The following is a 24471-nucleotide window of genomic DNA, read 5'->3' as shown; positions in this document are numbered from 1 at the left end:
CGTCCAAATCACATCATGCACCACCTTATGGCTTTTTGGGACAAGAAAGGGTTCTTTTAAAGCAAAATGGAAAGATCTATACATATATGCATAAAGTTAGCTTCTAGGGCACAAGCTAACTTCAGATCTACAAGCTTGATCTTCTTCTCCAACTCTTTGATGCAATACCTTCCTCTTAAAGCACTCAAGAAAACACTCAATAAGCTCAAGCACACAAAGGAAAGGCTAGGGTTTGGGGAAGACGACTATAATCAGTGGAGGCTGAGGTAGGGGAAGGTTTGGTGCTCATAATGTTGTTTATATAGGCCCCAAACCCTAAATATTAGGGTTTCACCCTGACATTAGTACGCCCAGCGTACAGAAGTGTACGCCCAGCATACTAAGGCGGACCTTAGTACGCTTAGTGTACTCTTATGTACGCGCAACGTACTCCTTCCTGGCCCAAGTTTGTAAACTTGGCCCTTAAACTTATATTGGCTCTTCACTTCCAACCCCAAGGACTATAATTGACAAACTAATGATAGAAGAGGGTTTGGAATACCTGCAAAATCTCGGGATGTTACAGGTGGTGGGTGTGTGTTTGTGGGGGTGGGTGGGTGTGTGGGGGAGAGGGTTGGGGTGGGCTTGGGAGTTGGGAGTGGGTGGGTGTGGGTGTGGGTGTGGGTAGGTAGGGGTGTGGTGGGTTGGGGGTGTTAATGTGGGTGGGGTGGGAGTGGGTGTGTGTTTATATTTTACAAAAATTTTGGAATTAGAAAAATGTGGAAAACAATGATTATCGGTTTTCCAAAAATTTCCAACTTCTTTGTAATTTTAGAAAACGCAAAATTTTTATCTTTCGTGAAAAATTTAGAAAAATAGACGAACTAAACGTGTTTTCAAAATTCTCATTTTTTTGGGGAATTTTTTCCGGAAAACAACCCATTTTTTTGCAACTAAACGCAACCTTAGCCTTTGATGATATCCCAAAAAGCGATTAAACGATGTTAGACGAACATGATGGTAATGAACACGAAGAACATGAGGAACATAATTTTAAATCCTTGTTGAATGTTTGGATACGTTTTAGAAAAGTTTTTAACTGTCATGAGGTAGATTTAGGGTGGTGTCACCCCCCTTTCACCCTCAAAATGTGATCTCTTTTGTAATTAAGCAAGGGCTATATATAAAGGGATGGAATACTTCTCCATATAGAAGAAACTAGGTGTGAGACCCGTATGTTATACGGGTTTGATAAAACAAAAAAATAAATATGTAAGTTTAAACAAAATTTTATTTAAATTTGAAATTTGAATTTAAAAGGAAACATATTAAATACTATATGAGTACTAATATTGTAATTTATTGGTTATTTTCAATTAAGACAATTATTAGTTGAAATGTAAATATGATGTGTTAATTAAGAAAATAGAAAAAAATAAGAAAATGACAAATGGAAAAAACAATTATTCAAAAATACCAAAAAATGCCATGTATCCAAGTTAATGAGAGAATGACATGTGGCAAAATTATTTTCATTTATTAGAGAGGATGAGAAACATTTCCTAATTCAAAACCTTTCTATCTATATAGGAATCTAAGCCTTCAATTTCAATGACCTTTGATCCCTTTTAAGTAAAAAATATGGCCAAAGTGATCACATCTAATTCCATGCTGATTATAAACAAGATAACTACTGAATTTACAAACAAACTCAGAACACAAAATTTGTAGATAATTTTATTTTTTATTTTGGATCAATTTGAATCGCCTAAATGGCTAAATCAAAGTGACCAGGAGTCAGATATGATCAAAACATGTGCAACACCTTCTTTTGCATTTATATGTTCGTTTTGTCACTTTCGTTTGCGCCTACTTAGTTATTCAAGAAGCATTAAAGGGAAAACCGTTCTCTAGTGAAATAGAAATTTTTTTAATGTTGTTTAATATGCACAAAAGAACGGATCAAACCTCCCCAACTTTATTTTTTCTCATCCCAAGAAAGACTTTAACAAAATCAGTACCATTCAAATACTCCCTATTTCCTTAGATAACTGTAAATACCAAGCACAATGCAAGAAATAGGATACATATATGTTTGTGTGTAAAGCATGGTTAACTCGGATTTTTTTATAAAAATATGATCATATATATAATTTTATGGTCTTAATCGGGACTATAGAAAAATGTTAGAAAATAGAGTTATTCAAACACCAAAGTAAAGTAAGTATAACATACAGTTATTGTTTATAAAAGTTGTCGAGTTCACCATTGTTAGGACACAAATATTTGTATCATATTTCTTTAAATTTTCTTTGATACAATATACGAACTATGGAGTATTTAGGCATTGATGATCTTGTTATACCTTTCCTGGGACGCAAAACAATCTAGTTGAGGAGATATGATCGGCCAATTTTGTAGCACTTTAGTTAGATATTATTTCATTACAAAACGTCCGATTTTACTAGAGAATAGTTCTACTTTTGATGTTCTTTGAATAAAGGCAAAAGGAAGGTGTTGGACAGCTTAACCATGCTGCAAATTTTGGATCATATATATGCTTCCTCGTAAATTAGTATTCAAGAGATTCAAAAAGCTATTGAAAGAAGGCCAAATTATCTACAAGTTCGTGTTTCGAGTTTTTTGCAATTCAATTGTTATCTTTGCGAAAACCCAGATGGAAGTTGGAGCAAATATGTTATGGCGGAAATTAATGAACTTTAAAAAAGACATCATGGCAATGGAAATTGGAGGTATGAATGTCTAAATGGAAAGGTTTTGAATTAGGAAGGTTTTCATGTTTTCTAATCGTAAAAGGATTCCTTCCACTCCCCCCATAATAAAACAATAACTTCCTTATGTAAAAGATCACATTTCACGTGGAAATCATCAACCAACCCTACTGCTCATTAGTTTACAGTTTTGTACTTTTGTAGAGACCCATCCTCTTCCTTCTCCTTCATATATCTTTCCTGCAAACATATGTATTTTATACTTTGATTCCAACACTTGTGTGGCTTAATTTCAAGGCTAAAAAGAATTAGCAATTCTAAGAAGTATTTGTGCGTACAATCGATCACAAAGGGGTAATAGGGTATATATATAGTGTTAGATTTGGTTCATGACTCGTTCTCACGTAAAGTACGTGAGAAATACGGTGAAAACTTAATGGATACGTCATACGTCGAGGTACGTACGTATACGGTTGGATAACTAAAGAACCCTAAATCTTCGATTGTTTCACTTTTGGTCTCTGAATTTTAGGTGCTTGTCACTTCTTCCCCAAATTCCGTTTTATTTTAATTTATCGCATCTTTACATAATTAACCATTTAGTCCCTGGACTTGTTTCTCTTTCCTTTTGACAATTTATCCCCTCTAATAATTTAACTGTCAATCTAACCCCTTTTATTTTATTTAAATCTATTTTAACTTAATATAAATATTAATTAAAACCTTATAACTAATTAAATCTCTTTTTACCGTGATAATACTTTATATTTTATATTTTAAATTTTAAGGAATTTAAATATTCGAAAATAAATTAATATAGCATTTTATCAAACATTTGTTCTTTTTAAATTTCAAATCCCCTAGCCCTTAAATCCTAATTCCAGAGCCACTTAAAAATGAATCCTCATGAGATAAGTTCATTCGAAATACTTGGACTTCTAGTTTACATTATTATTTTAAAACAGTCATGAAAAATGAACTATTAAAATAAATTCGTAAAGGCGCTAAAAAAAAAAAAAAAAAAAGGAATTTATACTGCCGTTGAATTTTGAAAAAAAAAGGCCTCTCATTCATTCCTGGACCTTTTAAAACTATCATTCCCCTATCGTATTCGTATTTATTGATATTTAAAACTCTATCAACTTTGAATACCATATATACCATTTCAAATAAATAAATATTATATAAATATTTCATTTTTTTTCTGAAAACTTATATTTATATAATTGCATCATCAAATTTATAGCTTGATTCGTAGTTTCTAAAGCAATCGTAATATCAAAAACTTTTTTTTATAATTTTTTTTTAAAATATAATACATATTCCATAGTATTCGTATTTATTGATATTTAAAACTCTATCAACTTTGAATACCAAATATACCATTTCAAATAAATAAATATTTCATTTTTTTCTGAAAACTTATATTTATATAATAGTATCATCAAATTTATAGCTTGATTCGTAGTTTCTAAAGCAATCGTAATATCAAAAGCTTTTATTTATAATTTTTTTTTAAATATAATACATATTCCATAGTAGGAATACAATGTTAGACACCATATTTCACTGGAGATGACGTTGAAATAATTGTTCATAACTTATGATTGTTTATGTTATGTTTTCCAATTAAGGGTTTTTTTTTTTTTTAAATCTTTATAGCCAATAGAAAATGGCATTTGTATAGTTTACCATTTAAGAAAATCACAATTAGTTTTAAAAAAATCATAGATTATAAACGTAAGGCCTCATTTGATAAAATGCATATGTACTATTTACAACTTTTATTTATAACAAAATCAAAACAAATTTTATAAGACAGTTTGTTTTTCAAAAAGTAAAATGTATATATAAGACAAAAAATAATTTTCTTCATGAAGTTCGAAATTTCAACCATATTAAAGTCAAATGGTTAATGTGTTTTTTTTAGGTAACATAATTTTTTTTTCCAGATACTATCTTATATTCCTTATGCATTTTTTAACATAATAAAAAAGAAACATATTATCGAATAATCTGATTTCTTTAACATAATAAACAACCTATTATTCAATAATATCTAATTAGGAGTGAAGTTTCTAGCATTCTATATTTTGTATTCATCTTAATATCTTACTTTCTAAATAAAATAGTCTTCTAACATACCTTTTATATTATTAAGCATGTCGTTTGGCACGAGTTCAAAAATTCAAAAAAAACTATATATATATATATATATATATATATATATATATATATATATATATATATATATATATATATATATATATATATATAAAAGTGAGATCCGTTAACAACTCATAGTTTTCCGAGAACCTGAGAACTAAAGGTCGAAAGTTAGATCAAAATTAACCCATTAAGGACATGATTGTCATCTTACAGATCTCATTTACTGTTTATTATTTATTTTTTTTGTTATTGGGAATATTAATAAAAAGTTCTAAAAATTAACATAATAAATCAAAATTTGGATTTGTTTTTTTTTAAATAAATTTCGATTTTTTCCAAAAAAAAAGGAGATTTTTTAATTAAAAAAAATATTTTAAAAAAAAAACTGCATCTTTAAAAAAAACTGCACTTTTTTATAAAAAAAAAACCTGCATTTTTTTCCAAAAAAACTACAATTTTTTCAAAGAAAACTGCAATTTTTTAAAAAAACTTTATTTTTTTTATAAAACTGCATTTGTTTTTTTAAAAAGTAAACTTTTAAAAATCAATAAATTTAAAAAAAAAACTAGAATATTTATAAAAAAAACTCTAATTTTTTTAACAAAAAAAAAATCAACGTTTTAGGTGCATATATATGCATATTTTTTAAGTACATATATACATCTTTCTTATACTATAATATTCGTACGTAATCATATAAAAAAATCTATTTTTATTTCATAATCTATAAACACAATAGTACAATTATTTTATTCGATACAAAATAAAATATAAAAAAAACAAAAAATACTACAAAATTTCAAAGCGTTTTCATGTCTTCGGGTCAAGATTTCCATATTTTCTTTAATTTATCATTTTTCACATCTTCAATATTTTCCACAAATTCTTCCAAATCTACAAGAAAAATATAAAAAAATTGATTAATGCAAGAAAACTCACAAAAATACATGTGTGCATATAACGTAATTCATATGTGATTCACTTGTGATTTTTATGTGAATCACATGTAATTCATATGAAATTTACTTGTGAGTTACATGTAGTTTACATGCAAATTACATGTGAATCACATGTAATTCATATGTGATTCACTCGTGATTTACATGTGAATTACATGTGAACCACGTGTAATTCATATGTGAATCACTTGTGATTTACTTGTGAATTACATGTGATTTATATATAAATTACATATAAATCACATGTAACTCATATGTGATTCACTTGTGATTTACATGTGAATCTCATGTAATTCATATGTAAATCACTTGTGATTTACTTGTAAATTACATGTGATTCACTTGTGATATATTGTTAAAATGAAACAAATTAAAATAAACTATATGGTTAGAAAAAATAAATAATTAAGATGATTTACATGTGAATTACATGTGATTCATATGTAAATCACAAATGATTCACATGTGAATCACAAGTGATTCACATGTAAATCACAAGTGATTCATGAAGTTCAATATAGAAGCAATTAAAATAAACTGTATGGTTAGAAAAAAATAAATAATTAAGATGATTTACATGTGATTCATATGTGAATCACAAATGATTCACATGTGAATCACAAGTGATTCACATGTAAATCACAATATCTGATAAATGGACCTTTTCTTCCCTATCTTTTGAACCCTGGAGCTGAATTCTGAATTTTAGCAGCATTTGTAGATTCATGTTTGTTAGTAGTATTAGGTTGTTGATCCATTGTTGTTCCAATTGTTGTCATCCTTAAACGCCACAAAATGACCTGTATTGTAGTAGCAAAATGTAAAAATGATGCAGAATTTTAGATCATTTAAACGCTTAAATTTGTATTGATAACAACCAAATATCATCATTTCTTATAACAAGCCTATACATCATGATTTGGTGAAAATTAGACCAACTTAGGTTTAGTTTAGTGATGTTGTTCATGTTTGTAATGTTGATCGTGTATGTGTATGTCATATGATAGTGAAGAAATAGCAGTGCAGTGTGTGTTCTTAAAGCTCCCTACAACAATCAAATCCATAAACTTGAAGCAGAATCCACTTAATTTGAAAAAAAAATTCATGAGCACAATCAACCCCTATTGAGTTCAAGCCCACCATGCAAGTTTCAGATATTGATATTATAAAAAATATGAAACAATTTTGTTAAAACATGTATATTGTATTTGAGCAGTGAAAACATGCATCTTATGAAAGTACTACATACATTCCTCTTAGGCATTTGATCAAACAGCTTGTATGCAAGGCCAACCATCCCAAATCAGATCAAAAGACAAAAACCATCACACATATGAGCCTTAAGAACACAAATTCAAACATCTAATTTATGATACAAAATAATGTACACAATCAGATATCATACATGATCAGCAAACACATTCCCTTTTTTACAATTTTCATATATAAACAACAAATAAGTAGCAAATCAGTAGCAGCAAACAAGTAGTTGTAGCTATCGAATGCAGAAAAAATTAAGAAATCAGACCAACCTCAGTTCATGATACCACTAGCATCAAAAGTACAAACTATATATTCCAATCGTCAATGATATACGACTTCAATAAATAGATCTTTACTTGATGATGAATCGATACCGGAATGAATTTCCATGGTCATATTCTTGACTTTCTGATCCCAGGCGAAGATCAATGATGAAAAATCGATGTTTACACACACTTGATAAATCAATGTTGATAGATCGTTGTTGATCGATTTTGATAAATCGGCGTTGATGAAGCAACCTTCTCGGAGCTAGCAAAAGATCTGGACATCAGTTAACTCAGGTCCATGGCTTCAAGCGACATGATATTGTGGATTTTGCAACAAGTCATCAACCAAATCAGAATAGTAACAATTTAGATGAAAGAAGATAGATAACTCTGCAACAATTGCAAATCATGCTCAAGATCACATCAATTTCATGGAAAACAACGAACATAAAGATGCAAAGTGATAATTCCACACTTGTTCATCGGAGATGAGAGAAGAGAGATGATGCCAACTGTGTGTTATCGATAATCAGGGTGGTCGACGGAGACAGTAAGGATACGATAAGGAAGGCGATGAATTGATGACGAGACAATTACCGGAGGCGACCATGGATTCTGGAAGGTGGTCGTTGGAGGTCAAATCGTAGAAGAGAGTAAGAAGGAAGGAGAGAGAGAACGTGATATGTTTCAAGCTCAATTTTTAGATCTGTGATTTAGGATATTATTAAAATAAATTTGCATTTCCTACAATCAACCCCTCTTGAGTTCAAGCCCACCATGCAAGTTTCAGATATTGATATTATAAAAATATGAAACAATTTTGTTAAAACATGTATATTGTATTTGAGCAGTGAAAACATGCATCTTATGAAAGTACTACATACATTCCTCTTAGGCATTTGATCAAACAGCTTGTATGCAAGGCCAACCATCCCAAATCAGATCAAAAGACAAAAACCATCACACATATGAGCCTTAAGAACACAAATTCAAACATCTAATTTATGATACAGAATAATGTACACAATCAGATATCATACATGATCAGCAAACACATTCCCTTTTTTACAATTTTCATATATAAACAACAAATAAGTAGCAAATCAGTAGCAGCAAACAAGTAGTTGTAGCTATCGAATGCAGAAAAAATTAAGAAATTAGACCAACCTCAGTTCATGATACCACTAGCATCAAAAGTACAAACTATATATTCCAATCGTCAATGATATACGACTTCAATAAATAGATCTTTACTTGATGATGAATCGATACCGGAATGAATTTCCATGGTCATATTCTTGACTTTCTGATCCCAGGCGAAGATCAATGATGAAAAATCGATGTTTACACACACTTGATAAATCAATGTTGATAGATCGTTGTTGATCGATTTTGATAAATCGGCGTTGATGAAGCAACCTTCTCGGAGCTAGCAAAAGATCTGGACATCAGCTAACTCAGGTCCATGGCTTCAAGCGACATGATATTGTGGATTTTGCAACAAGTCATCAACCAAATCAGAATAGTAACAATTTAGATGAAAGAAGATAGATAACTCTGCAACAATTGCAAATCATGCTCAAGATCACATCAATTTCATGGAAAACAACGAACATAAAGATGCAAAGTGATAATTCCACACTTGTTCATCGGAGATGAGAGAAGAGAGATGATGCCAACTGTGTGTTATCGATAATCAGGGTGGTCGACGGAGACAGTAAGGATACGATAAGGAAGGCGATGAATCGATGACGAGACAATTACCGGAGGCGACCATGGATTCTGGAAGGTGGTCGTTGGAGGTCAAATCGTAGAAGAGAGTAAGAAGGAAGGAGAGAGAGAACGTGATATGTTTCAAGCTCAATTTTTAGATCTGTGATTTAGGATATTTTTAAAATAAATTTGCATTTCCTACAATCAACCCCTCTTGAGTTCAAGCCCACCATGCAAGTTTCAGATATTGATATTATAAAAATATGAAACAATTTTGTTAAAACATGTATATTGTATTTGAGCAGTGAAAACATGCATCTTATAAAAGTACTACATACATTCCTCTTAGGCATTTGATCAAACAGCTTGTATCCAAGGCCAACCATCCCAAATCAGATCAAAAGACAAAAACCATCACACATATGAGCCTTAAGAACACAAATTCAAACATCTAATTTATGATACAGAATAATGTACACAATCAGATATCATACATGATCAGCAAACACATTCCCTTTTTTACAATTTTCATATATAAACAACAAATAAGTAGCAAATCAGTAGCAACAAACAAGTAGTTGTAGCTATCGAATGCAGAAAAAAATTAAGAAATCAGACCAACCTCAGTTCATGATACCACTAGCATCAAAAGTACAAACTATATATTCCAATCGTCAATGATATACGACTTCAATAAATAGATCTTTACTTGATGATGAATCGATACCAGAATGAATTTCCATGGTCATATTCTTGACTTTTGGATCCCAGGCGAAGATCAATGATGAAAAATCGATGTTTACAGACACTTGATAAATCAATGTTGATAGATCGTTGTTGATCGATTTTGATAAATCGGCGTTGATGAAGCGACCTTCTCGGAGCTAGCAAAAGATCTGGACATCAGTTAACTCAGGTCCATGGCTTCAAGCGACATGATATTGTGGATTCTGCAACAAGTCATCAACCAAATCAGAATAGTAACAATTTAGATGAAAGAAGATAGATAACTCCACAACAATTGCAAATCATGCTCAAGATCACATCAATTTCATGGAAAACAATGAACATAAAGATGCAAAGTGATAATTCCACACTTGTTCATCGGAGATGAGAGAAGAGAGATGATTCCAACTGTGTGTTATCGATAATCAGGGTGGTCGACGGAGACAGTAAGGATACGATAAGGAAGGCGATGAATCGATGACGAGACAATTACCGGAGGCGACCATGGATTCCGGAAGGTGGTCGTTGGAGGTCAAATCGTAGAAGAGAGTAAGAAGGAAGGAGAGAGAGAATGTGATATGTTTCAAGCTCAATTTTTAGATGTGTGATTTAGGATATTATTAAAATAAATTTGCATTTCCTATAATACCCTTGCCCATTTAAGTTAAGATACCCCCGCCCCTATAAGTTTCTAATTATTTACAAAAATGCCACAAGTGATCTTGGTCATCCGTTTTTTTGATCTAACATTCCACCTTTAGTTCTTAGGTTCTTGGGAAAGTATGAGTTCTCTCTCTCTCTCTCTCTCTATATATATATATATATATATATATATATATATATATATATATATATATATATATATATGTCGTTGTTCAACATACATGAATATGCACATTAGTTTAGTCAAATTAATAGTATAAAAAATGTGTAAATAAATTTTACTTCAGAATGAAAGATAATCATGTAAAAGATTAATTAAAAACTATTAAAAAAACACAAAATCTATCATGTATAATTAAATAATCATTATATTTTTTAATTTTACTTTTTATTCTTAAACTTTATTTATTATTTAGAAACAAAGTTGATAACTTATTCTCTACAATTAAAGATCGATGTCATATTTTATTAGCAATATCAAAGAACATTCGCCAGACTAAAAGAAATAAAGAAGAAGAAGCTAAAACTCATCAATTGGCATTTTTTTTGGATACATAGTCAATTTGTAACACCGAAATTTTCAAATCATTTTCATTTTTGAACATAAAATTCACATATCATAATTTCCGAAAATCTCAAGTATCAACATTGGTACAATTTATTTATCAAAAATTGTTTATCACATAAACCAGGATCCTCCAAAATATATTCCCAAACGAGTGTGTGTGTGTGTGTACAATCAAGTTGGGGCCTTCCCGCGATCATCGGAAGTACCTGAAACACATAACACATAACAGGGTAAGCATAAAGCTTAGTGAGTTCCCCAAAATACCACATATAGCTCGTTAGCCACTCGAGGCTATAACTCTGTAAGACCCTCCGGTCAATGTGTCTCAGTGAAATCCCCCGATTCCAACTCAGTAAACTCATAGCAACAATAATCACAATACATAATGCAGAATATAACAATGCACAGATAAACACATAATAAGCTCAGTTACGTAAAGCTACCACTCTTGGTAAGTATAGTGAGAATACTCACCTCATAAGTAAGCTGAGTGAATGAATACTCTCGCACACAAATCACCAGTCTAGCCTCCTCCTAATCACATAAGATAAGTATATCCAATTAACTATTAATATTGCACATTTCACTAAGTTATCTCTCTCTCTCTCTCAGTAGGAAAGACCATTTTACCCCTTCATGGTTTCCCAAAGACAGGGTTGACCAAACCCTAAGTCAACAGAAGTCAAACTCGAGTCAACAGTCCATGTTGACCCTACTCGTCGAGTGCACTCTTGGGACTCGACGAGTCTGCTCGCCATTCACAGAATCACTCAAAAGTGTGGCTCAACTTGCCGAGTTAACCCGTCAACTCGCCGAGTTGCTGCGCGATCAAAACCATCGGGACAACCCCATCCGACTCGTCGAGTCGGCTTCTTGACTCGGCAAGTCCATTCAAACTCATCTCTCATTCAGTTGTTTTCAAAGCAGAGAACCTCCCCAAATTCTGGATCTATACTCCTAAGGCTCATCTATCACGCAAAGTCACAGGCTTTACGTTCATGCATGACACTTTGAGCTTAAAATGCCAAAGCATACCCCAAAAGGGTTTTTCACTCAAGATCACTATTATGGTTGGATAAAGCAGGGACTTTTGGACTCTAGGGACCTCACATGGTCCAGATCTGAAGTTCAACCCTCTCAATGAGCATGGAACACTCAAAGTCCTCATATTTGGGTGGAAAAACCCTAGATTCACAAATCATGAGATCTATACAAAATAATGAGAAAGGTGCAAGCTTTATACCTTTCCCAGAAGCTCTAAAGTGAAACAACCTCAGATCTAGCAGCACCCTCTTGTCCCTTGGCTTGTAAATCTTCTCTTCTTTTCATAAAATGCACCAAACACTCACAATTATCAAAGCACACACTCTCTCTCTAGGCTCAAAGGTCGTTTAGGTTTTTCTCTCAAGGAAGGGTAGCCGAAAATGAGGCTATAAGTGCCTTTAAATAGGCCCTAAACCCGTGGATTTAGGGTTTCTCATCCCAGCGCTTACTCGGCGAGTCGCCTCTCGGACTCGTCGAGTAGGTCATTAAACCCACGTGGCCATTTGTGATACTACTCGGCGAGTTGTTGCACCAACTCGTCGAGTCATACTATAAACTTCAAACGTAAATAACCAAAATGATGTACCTGGGACTCCGGATGTTAAAATTCTCCCCCACTAGAATTAGACTTCGCCCTCGAAGTCATGATCGGGAAATAACTCTGGATACTGCTCTCGCATATCGGACTCCAGCTCCCACGTCAACTCGGACCCTCTCCGATGTTGCCACTAAACCTAAACCAGGGGTACCTCCTTGTTCCTCAGAACCTTCACATTTTGATCCATGATCGCAATTGGTCTCTCAATGTAATTCAGGCTCGCATCCACCTGAATGTCTTCTAATGGTACTACCGTCGTCTCGTCGGCTACACACTTCCTTAGCTGAGACACATGGAAGGTGTTATGAATCTGACTCAACTCTGCAGGTATCTCCAAACGGTACGCTACCCTACCCACTCTGGTGGTCACCCTGAAAGGACCGATGTATCGGGGCCCAAGCTTGCCCCGTTTCCTGAATCGGATCACCCCTTTCCAAGTGGATACCTTCAGGAGGACAAAGTCTCCAACCTGAAACTCAAGCTCGGATCGTCGCCTATCTGTGTAACTCTTCTGGCGACTCTGGGCCGTCAGTAACCTCTACTTGACCTGTTGAATCTGCTCAGTCGTCTTGAGCACTATCTCAGTGCTACCCATCACTCGTTACCCCACCTCTCCCCAACAGATAGGAGTCCGACACCTTCTCCCATAAAGAATCTCGAAAGGAGATGTACCGATACTGGAATGGTGGTTGTTGTTGTAAGAAAACTCAGCCAAGGGCAGATATGTGTCCCAACTTCCACCGAAGTCGATAACACATGCTCGAAGCATGTCCTCGAGCGTCTGAATCGTCCGCTCACTCTGCTCGTCCGTCTATGGGTGGTAAGTTGTACTGAAGTGTAATCTCGTACCCAGCTCCTCATGAAACTTATTCCAGAACCTGGAAGTAAAACACACATCCCGGTCTGACACTATCGACGTCGGCACTCCATGCCGAGTTACCACCTCTCTTACATATACCTCGGCTAGTTTCTCCGCAGAAGAACTCTCACTAATAGCAAGGAAGTGAGCGCTCTTCGTCAACCGGTCCACAATCACCCAAATTGCATCTACTCCTCGCGCGGTCTTCGGCAATTTGGTGATAAAATCCATGGAAATCTGTTCCCACTTCCACTGGGGAACCTACAATGGTTGCAGCTTGCCATGAGGACGCTGGTGCTCGGCCTTAAACCGACGACAGGTCAAGCACCTCTCGACTACCCAAGCCACGTCCCTCTTCATACAGGGCCACCAATAGTCCCTCTTTAGGTCCAAGTACATCTTAGTATCTCTTGGATGGATCGAGAATCTCGATTTATGTGCCTCCTCCATCAGGACACAGCGAGCTCCGCCAGTATATGGCACCCAAATCCGCCCTCGGAAAGTCATAAGCCCACGACTGTCTATCACAAGCTCAGGCACCTGCCCAATCACCCGCTCCCTCTTGCGGTTCTCCGGTCTCACGGCCTCCACCTGGGCCTCTCGAATGGTATCTAAAACTGGAGTCATCACTGTCATCCTCATACATACATCTCGGATCGGAGCGCTCTCAGCTCTACGGCTCAGGGCGTCGGCTACCACATTAGCTTTGCCCGGATGATACAGGATCTCACAGTCATAGTCTTTCACCACATCCAGCCACCTCCTCTGTCTCATATTCAAATTGGGTTGATCCATGCGATACTTCAGACTCTTGTGGTCCGTGTATATAGTACACTACACGCCATAAAGATAGTGGCGCCAAATCTTGAGGGCGAACACCACCACCCTTAACTCCAAATCATGGGTGGGATACCTCGTCTCATGAGGCTTCAGTTGCCTCGACGCATATGCTATCACGTGTCCCCTTTGCATCAACACTGCACCCATCCCTGAGATAGACGCATCGCAATAAACCACAAAGTCCTCCACTCCCTCCGGAAGGGCTAACACTGGAGCTTCGCACAATCTCTGGCGGAGGGTCTCAAATGATGCCTACTGCTCAGGCCCCCAAACGAAAGTAACACCCTTCCGGGTCAATTTGGTGAGAGGAACTGCAATCTTGGAGAAATCCCTGATAAATCTCCGATAGTAACCGGCCAATCCCAGAAAACTCCTGATCTCGGATGGGGATCTCGGCACCCCCCATCGCATGACTGCCTCAGTCTTGGCTGGGTCAACCAATATCCCATTCTGATTAACGAGATGTCCTAGGAACTGGACCTCTCGTAACCAGAAATCACACTTGGAGAATTTGGCATGTAGCCTCTCCGATCTCAAAATTCCCAAAACCTCTCTAAGGTGCTCCTCGTGTTGTTCTCTGGATCTCGAGTACACAAGGATATCATCGATGAACATGATCACTGATCGACCCAACATGGGCCTACACACCCGGTTCATGAGGTCCATGAACGTCGCCAGTGCGTTGGTGAGCCCGAAGGGCATCACCACAAACTTATAGTGCCCATAACGGGTTCTAAAGGCAGTCTTCAGAATATCCTCCTCGCAAAGTCTCATCTGATGATATTTGAAGCTCAGATCAATCTTGGAGAACCAAGATGCCCCCTGCAACTGATCGAACAAATCGTCGATCCTCAGAAGTGGATAACGGTTTTTGACCGTCAACTTGTTCAACTCCCTGTAATCAATGCACATCCGGTGCGAACCATCCTTTTTCTTGAAAAAAAGGATCGGAGCTCCCCACGGTGAGCTACTCGGTCTAATGAACCCTTTACCCAGCAGCTCCTGGAGCTGAGAGGATAACTCCTGCTTCTCTGGTGGCGCAAGGCGATTGGGTGCCTTGGCGATAGGCGCTGCTCTCGGGACCAAATCAATCCGAAACTCCACTTGCCTCTCGAGAGGCACACCCGACAACTCCTCTGGAAAAACATCAGGAAACTCGCACACTATCGGGACCTCGGAGATAGAATTCGGCCTCTTTGAAACAATTCACGTATCCATCACGTACGCCAAGAAACCCATACAACCCTGCTGCAAACTCTGCCTTGCCCTGGCGGCAGAGCAGAAAGCTAACTCAGATCTGGTACCCTCGCCATACACTATAAGCACTTCCCCGCTAGGGTCTTGTATAGTCACCAACTGGTGCTCGCAGTCGATCACTGCTCCAAAACGGCTCAACCAATCCATGCCCACAATGACACAGACATCTCCCATCGCGATCGGTACCAGGTCGATCGGAAACTTGACGCCAAAAATCTCCAGCACACATCCTCGGAACACCTCAGTAGCAAAAACCGCATGCTCATCAGCAATAGAAACCCTCAGAGGTCAACTCAACGCCTCACACTGGTTGCCAATGTGATGACTAAAGGCTATGGATACGAAGGATCAACTCGCACCCGAATCAAATAACACTAAAGCAGGTACGGAAATCACAAGAAATGTACCTAAATATAGCACATGATAATCATAAAAGAAGCGCAAAGCAAATAAATGGATAAATAGAGTAATACATACCAGCCACAACATCTGGTGTTGCGCGGACCTCCTCCGCTGTCAGCTGGAAAGCTCTCCCACGAGCCTTCGGAACCTCGGCCTTCACCCGCCTAGCATCAGTAACACGCAATGCAGCAGGAGTGGAACCCTGGGCTGATCCCTGAACAAGATGAGGACACTCGGCCTTCCGATGGCCGGTCTGGTTGCAATGAAAACAGACTGCAAAACCCTTGGGGTAATCCTTCGCCATATGCCCCTCCTTGCCATATTTGTAGCAAATCCCTGCCCGACAAGATCCCTCGTGACTCTTGCCGCAGTTGCCACAAGTGCGGCCCTTCTGGCGTCTTGGTCTCGGATCAGCGGGTTTAGCCCGCTTGGCTGCCGGCTGCGATTGCGCCGGTCGCCGGTCTCTCCCCTGAGACTCCACGTCCTCCCTCGCCTGAGTCTTCAGCTCGATCTCTCTCCTCCTGGCATTCGCCTGCAGCTCAGCGAATGTACGGTAAGACGATTTCACCACGAACTCTCGAATGTCCCTCCTCAAAATGCTCAAATAACGGCTCATGCGTGCCTGCTCAGTCGACACATGCTCATGGCAGAACAACACCCTCTCGTGAAACATCCGAGTAATCTCAGTCACCGACTCTGTCTTCTGTCTGAGGGACAGAAACTCCTGGGCCAACTGTTCCCTCTCCACCGGGGGAACATACTCATCACAGAACATTATAACAAATCTCTCCCAAGTCACTGCAGTATGCTCTGCGGTAGTAAAGCTGGTTGTCGCAAATTTCCACCAGTCCTTCGCTCCTAAACGAAGCTGGTTCAGCGCGAACCGCACCATCAAATGCTCTGGGCATGAACAAGTATAGAAACATCCCTCGATATCAGAGATCCACCTCATCGCCGCAATCGGATCCTGAGCCCCATCAAACTCTGGTGGCTTCGTGTTGCTGAATTCCCGGTACAGCAACGAGTCACCTCCCTGTGGTCTGGCAGCAGCGAGAGCTGCGGTGGTTGCAGCAGCTGTTGGATTAGGTGTCTAAGCCCATAACTATTATTGGTATGTATTCGACCCGAGAGTAGCATGGTCCATTTGGGTTGCATATCATCAGGACAATTTGTTAGGATGGACTTTTGAGAGAAGAGGTTATATATGATTTATTAATATATTATAAGTTCTATGAAGTCATATGTTTTAAATAGTATTGATCAAGAATTAATTTGGAATTAATTTAGTGATCAAAAGAGACTAATTAAAACTATGGGGACTAATTATGGTAATTAGTTATATTTATATGTGTTGGGCTTATGATCCATGTTGGACCAAGTTTATGTATGGATACATAAAGAGTTGGGCCACATGAACCATGGATCATAAGATCCATGGATATGGGTTTGGGTTATACCCATGACTCTTAGAATTCAACACATATAAATACATATGTTATGACCTAAAACCGCCACCCCCTAGTCACACCCTAGAGTGTGTGCATGTTCTTGGAGTTCATGAAGGTTTTAGAGTGCATGGAGATTCTCTCTCAAGTCCTACCTTTGTCCTTGATATGTTGTGACTTCATTTGAGGCTTCCACACTATTGGGGCTAAGTTCTTAAGGCCAAATACATCAAGACTTCCAGCCACACAAAAAGGTATGTTACACTATCTAGTATTTTATGTAGTTTGTATGACAATTGAATGCTAGCTACAGGTTCAATACCTTGGAAACCATTTGCATGTATAATTAGTGAAAACATAGATCCAAGGTATTTAGGGTTGTATGTGCACCATAGGATGTTGTATTATACCAAAACCCAACAGTGGTATCAGAGCCTAGGCTTGTTTTCACTTATACTTGATGCAAACTTGTTTTTTCAAAGCTGAAACTGTCCAGACCATAAAACTCGACGAGTTCATCATTTTGGGCATGAACTCGACGAGTTCCCCAAGGAACTCGACGAGTTTTGGGTGCTGACAGCTTGTTGTTTGATGTTTTTGGCTGGAATTGGACTAGGAACATTACCCTAAGCTGTTTTTGAACTTGTAAACCTGTTTTTGATGTGGTAATGTTCATGCTAAACCAATTTCAAAGATAATTGTCAATAGATTCATGTTTTGTATTAGTTTAATGGTTAGGCTAATTTCATGAAAAAGTTTGATTTGAATTGTCTTGTTCTTATGAGTTAGTCTAGATTAATAGAAAAGTTATGTGATAATTTGTTTTCAATCCATATTAATCTTAAAGTTGCTCATAAAATGTGTTTTGTAACTTGTACTCAAGTTATATGAAAAGTCACATTTATGATCCTTTAAAACTCATAATATTTCCATAAGTTAGGAAAAATGAAGAGTCTTATTTTCTTGAATGATTTTAAAGTCTTCCATAACTTGTCCTCAAGTTATGGAACTTGAAGAGTTTATTCATTAAACTACTTTAAACTCATAGGTTATGAAAATGAAGAGTTTATTTTTCCTTAAATGTTTTTTTAAAGTCTTCCATAACTTGTCCTCAAGTTATGGAACTTGAAGAGTTTTTATTAAAACTACTTTAAATTCATAAGTTATGGAACTGAAAAGGTTTTTGAATTGTTCAAAACTTGCCCTCAAGTTTTGGAATTTGTAAAGTTTCCTCCCATGAATACTTTAGTTCCAAGTTAAACCCTTAGAATTTTAATAGTTTAAAATTCAACCCTTATACTATTATAATATTATAGGTTTAATATTTATATATATGTATAAGAGTAAAAGTCAGTCTTACCGTTAGTAGGCCTCATTCACGAAGCCGGTCTATAAGGGGGTATAAGGTTACTGCCTAAAAAATGGCAGTTTAATGGGTGTCCACTCTCACCCACCGCTTCCTTGACTGGTGGAGGGTCGTTAGCCGAACGGGTTTGACAGGACTATAATTCTCCCTTCATTAAAAGTATTAATGATAAATACTAAGTAACTAAACACTTATAAATTCCCAATCTTAGTTACTTAGGAAAATGTGAATTTGGTGCTAACCCATGAAATTTACACTTTGTACCTTACCAAGTCGTTAGTGGAGTGTGTGTGGTTAACCGGCACACTAACATGGACTAGTAAGAGTGGCGAAGGGTACCTTAATGTTTATCATAGATCGGTGGAGCGTGTGTGGTTAACTGGCATATCGATTAGGTGATAATACTAAGGGTACCAAGTGAATTTGCATGGTTATTCACACCTTGTTTTGTGATCCTCGGCATCCCAGTCACAAAATCTGAGAGGGCACAATCGAGATTGAAACATGCCATTGAAAATTTCAATGAATATCAAAAGATCTAGGAGTTTCAAAACCAATTAAAACCTAATAAATTATTTCGTTTTTCATGGTGGAAATTGGTGAATCGTCATTCGCCTACCTTCAAATATTTTATAGCTTGGATTACGGCATCCCTCTTCCAAGTTGTAAAATATTGTGTTGGGTCCTAGCCTTAATATTTCATATTGGGTGTTATATTAAGGACTTAAATCAACTAACTTGAATATCTCCCATTGTAGATGTCTAGTTTAGACATCTATGATCTTCCCAAATCTCTTGGAATTTCACTTCCTCCACCCCCTCCAATTATTCTTCCTAACCCACAAGTTCAAGGTCACTCAAGCCCTATTAGCAAGCAAGGTCTATGTGTGATCATATCTTGGCGATGAAGTCACGTATTGACAAGCCGGGAGAGTTGGGTGTCAAAGTCTTGAGAAAGTTGGATGTTCAATCACTTTCTAAGTCACATAGTGAGTTCCTTTGGGACTACTATGTGACAGACCATGACTTGACCCTTAATGATCTTACCTATTTGCTTGGTGCTGCTGAGTCAGCAATGGTTTTGAGCACAGGTAAAAGCAAATTTGATTAGAAGATCGACTTCCCAAACCTTCTATTGCCAAAGGAAGGGGCATTGGTTGCGAAGCTGGCCAAATTTACCTGATAGTCTGTAAGGATGGTAAAGTCAAAAGTTTTTACTCTACTTCGGGTAAAGTCCATTATCTAACTCTATTAAGTTCCTATTTGGAGATTCTTATTACATGGTGTGACTAGATCACATTTTGATGTTTTAAGAACCAAAGTGAAGACGAAGCTTAAAGGAAGAATTTTGAGCTGTTACTTAAAGAGTTGTGATAGATTGCTTAGGAATACATAACAACATAGTTTTTCGCATGCATTTGCATTGTAAGGATAAGGTTTTCCGCAAAGTTCTAAAATAAAAGAAAAGGATTCATTTTATTTTAAAATATCCTTACAGTGGCATTTGTGAGAATTTGTTGTTTATATGTTTCCATTGATAGCAATATTGGAAAATGGATTTGATTCTTTCGACTGTGGTAGTGTCATAATTTACCAAATAAGGAAAGATTCTCATCACTCAAGTTTCAGTTGGGTAGAAACTTAGAATCATGCAAGTTGTATGATGAATGAGAATTTTCATCTTTCGAAAATTAAGACCAATTCCTTGTTTACATGTATATGTGAGTCAAGTGAAGGACTAAGGGATCGAGTACACATTCTTGTGCATTGGTCAAGTCCACCACAAAGATCGATAAGACTATTCGTCATGATTACTAAGGTTTAGTAAATATGATTATACTTGCAAGGTTAAGTATAATACTGAAACATTGCAAAAGTTTCAATGTATGGCAGAACGAATGAGAAGAATCAAATAAGGCAGAAAGATAAAAGTTTCTCAATCTGAAAGGATGGGAGAGTACTTGAGTATCTTGTTTTATGATTATCTTAGTGATTATGAAACCATATCACAATTGTTTCTCTAAGGACATCTTAGTGCATTTGTTTGGCTAAGAAGAGAAATCGTGGATTGTTGAAATGGTTAAAATCAAAAAGATGAATCATACTTCTTTCCATAACAAGTCTTAGAGTCATACTCCAAGATTGTAACTTGAGTGACACATCTTAAAGAAGGTTTATTAACACTAGTCGAATGTAAGAGTAAAAGGTGTCCTACTCTTGTACATTTGAAATTGGTAAGTTGTGATGTTTTGGATAAAACAAAGACCAACTAAGGCCAATTGTGTGAAGTGTTTGTCTTGATAAGAATCCGCACTATCCCTTGAATATTTGTTTGTCAAGGAATGGTTCTTGGCAAGAGAGTCTTATATGTCAAGAGGATAGTGGGAGTCTAAAAGATCCTGAAAGAGTTTCAAGATCTAATCAGGAATAAAACCTGTAGTTTATCACTAGCACACGACTTGAGGTTTATAACCTATCATGTTAACATATTCCTGTTTCTGTGCCCATTCCAGTTAAAGTTGGTTTTGCATTGGGTGCATAACAACTTGGAAGAAATGGTTGGCCCTTGTGCTGCCAAGTGTCAAGAAATTAAGATTGCACAAGTTCGATCCATATGAGGTTGGATTTGTCACTAACCTTGTCTTGTGATTATGGTTTTGACAAATTCACATGGATAGGAACTCATTCACCATAAAATCTAAGTGTCATAAGGTTTCTCTCCGATTCATGAAAATGATGGTGAGGAAACGCTTTCACTAAGTAGATTTTAAGTAGATAGCAATTGTGTTATTTGCATTCTCAAAGTCGTTAGTGGAGCGTGTATGGTTAACCGGCACACTAACATGGACTTGTGAGAAATGGCAAAGGTCTAAACAATTGAGACTATGATTACGGCATCCCTCTTCATAGTTCTGAAATTGTTTAGACACTCATATGAGTTATCTAAGGAAAGGTGTATGTTTTTTGACAAGGTTTTATCAAAGCATCTTGTATCAAGAAGTCTGATCTTTGGTAAGAAAGTCAATAAAGTATTGATTTCTAGAAGTCCAACTGATTTCTGGATACATGTCAAAGCTAGTGGGAGCATAAGTGTTATGCTAGTAATTATCATGTAAGTGGGAGCATGATCATTATGTTAAGTGTTAATTATAGAATACAAAAGGTTTCAATTGGGAAAAGTTGTTTTGTTATAATTAAGGGAGAGAAAATTATACTTCATTTCAATTCTAAAAGCTTAGATTGAGATTTTGATCATCTTTAGTCAAGAATATATATATATATATATATATATATATATATATATATATATGAATTTTATGTTGGAATGGCCAAACATAAGGAAACTCTATATATATTGCGTTTTCAAAATTCGATTATGATTACAGCATCCCTCTTCATAGTCAAATTTTGAAAACATGGCAAATAAAAAATATTGTAGCAAAAGACTGGGCTATGATCACGTCTTTATGTGAGACATCATGAATCGTGTCCCATATGCTTCGGATATAGGATCGATTGCATGTGCTGTAATATTTATACTTTCTAAATTTTCCGAATGCCTAAGGCATTAAGAGGAGAGAAGATCTAGACTTGGATATGACTAAAATGATTAAGCAATTGTCGAGGACAATATGAGGTTTACCAAAGATCAGTTGCTCATGGACAGTTGGAAGTATAAGTGTTAGTTGTGAAAGGACCATATTGACATATTCTGAAAAGAGGTAACTCTTGTTCAGAAGTGATAGTCAAAATGGGAATCTGGAAAGGTTTCCATAGGTGGAAGTTGTTCTTCAAATCTGTGTAAGATTAGGAAACTTAATGCAAGAAGGTTGTTCAAAGCAATGTACTTTGAATTTGAAACTTCGTTTCCATGGAATGCTCTCCATTGGAATACTCTGTAATGTCTGTTGACAAGTCTTTGTGACTTTGTGCATAGTCATTACGAGAGGATCAATGCATATAAGTTTAGAATGTAACATATTTCGTTAAATGGTAGGAATTTGGAATTCTTACATTTGCGATAAAGATTTGGGATTGTGAAATGAGCATCATTGGAATCATGTTCAATTGATCTATTTCACAAAGTAAAGATCATAGATAAACATAGTGTGCATACTTGGTGTATGGCATGACTAGTGTTTAGAAAACCATAGTTTACATGCTTGGAGCATGGGACAACTATTGTTTTAATTCAAGTATAAAGTTGATTATTTGAAACATTATACAATGAATAATGAGTAATCAATATCGTGTTTAAATAAAAGGTGTTTTATTTACTCTCAAAGGTGCTTGGGACCATAGAGTGATTAGTATTATTCTTGTGTTTCACTTTGCATGTTTTGACTTCCAGAATTGCTAAGTTATTCTTTCCGAATGACTAAGTTATTCAAACCATCCACAGTCGATAATACGTTGGAAGTAGGTATTAAGGCAAGACTGTCATGAATCGGGTTTGTAGATGTCCAAGGTAGTGGACATAGTAAGAGTTACTACAACATTCATGAGTACTCCCGGAAAAAGGATTCGAGTATTGGATTAAACCCACGCTCATTTGACTCACTTCATGGATTTTATCACGAGTGATCATGAGACGATAATATCTTATATTCTTCAAACCTAGAGATATGACTTGTTGCCTATGAGTTGGTCATACATTGATTGCACGTAAATGCATTTGGTAACTCGATGTTATAAAACGTGCCTTTGTGTATGATTCAACAAGTAGTAGAACAAGCATATTAGTCGAAGTTTATCCATTCCTTTTACCCTTAAAGGGATAAAAGCGATATCTGTGGGCCCCTCGATGATTTGGTGATGACAAAGGTAAGTGCTCGGCCGGGCCTGGACTGATTTGATTTGTTCAATTAGTCAGTCGTCATAAATCGGAAATCGGGAAACAACAAATGGACAGAGAGAATGATTATAATCCATGTCTCAGTCCATAGATATCTAGAATGGAGGAATATATGTTCCCTTATCTAATGGACGCGTCATTGATTTGCTCAGAGTTCGACAACGGCTTTAAGAGCTACGATTGCTGGTCGGGTTTTGGAGTCATACGCAATAATAGTTTTAGACTTATCCAAGTGGGAGACTGTTGGATTAGGTGTCTAAGCCCATAACTATTATTGGTATGTATTCGACCCGAGAGTAGCATGGTCCATTTGGGTTGCATATCATCAAGACAATTTGTTAGGATGGACTTTTGAGAGAAGAGGTTATATATGATTTATTAATATATTATAAGCTCTATGAAGTCATATGTTTTAAATAGTATTGATCAAGAATTAATTTGGAATTAATTCAGTGATCAAAAGAGACTAATTAAAACTATGGGGACTAATTATGGTAATTAGTTATATTTATATGTGTTGGGCTTAGGATCCATGTTGGACCAAGTTTATGTATGGATACATAAAGAGTTGGGCCACATGAACCATGGATCATAAGATCCATGGATATGGGTTTGGGTTATACCCATGACTCTTAGAATTCAACACATATAAATACATATGTTATGACCTAAAACCGCCACCCCCTAGTCACACCCTAGAGTGTGTGCATGTTCTTGGAGTTCATGAAGGTTTTAGAGTGCATGGAGATTCTCTCTCAAGTCCT

Source organism: Lactuca virosa, chromosome 8, assembly GCF_052849685.1.
Source record: "Lactuca virosa cultivar CGN04683 chromosome 8, Lactuca_virosa_CGN04683_v6, whole genome shotgun sequence".
In the NCBI taxonomy this organism is placed as follows: domain Eukaryota; kingdom Viridiplantae; phylum Streptophyta; class Magnoliopsida; order Asterales; family Asteraceae; genus Lactuca; species Lactuca virosa.
The sequence above is the reverse complement of the archived record's forward strand: the minus strand, read 5'-3'. Positions refer to the sequence as shown.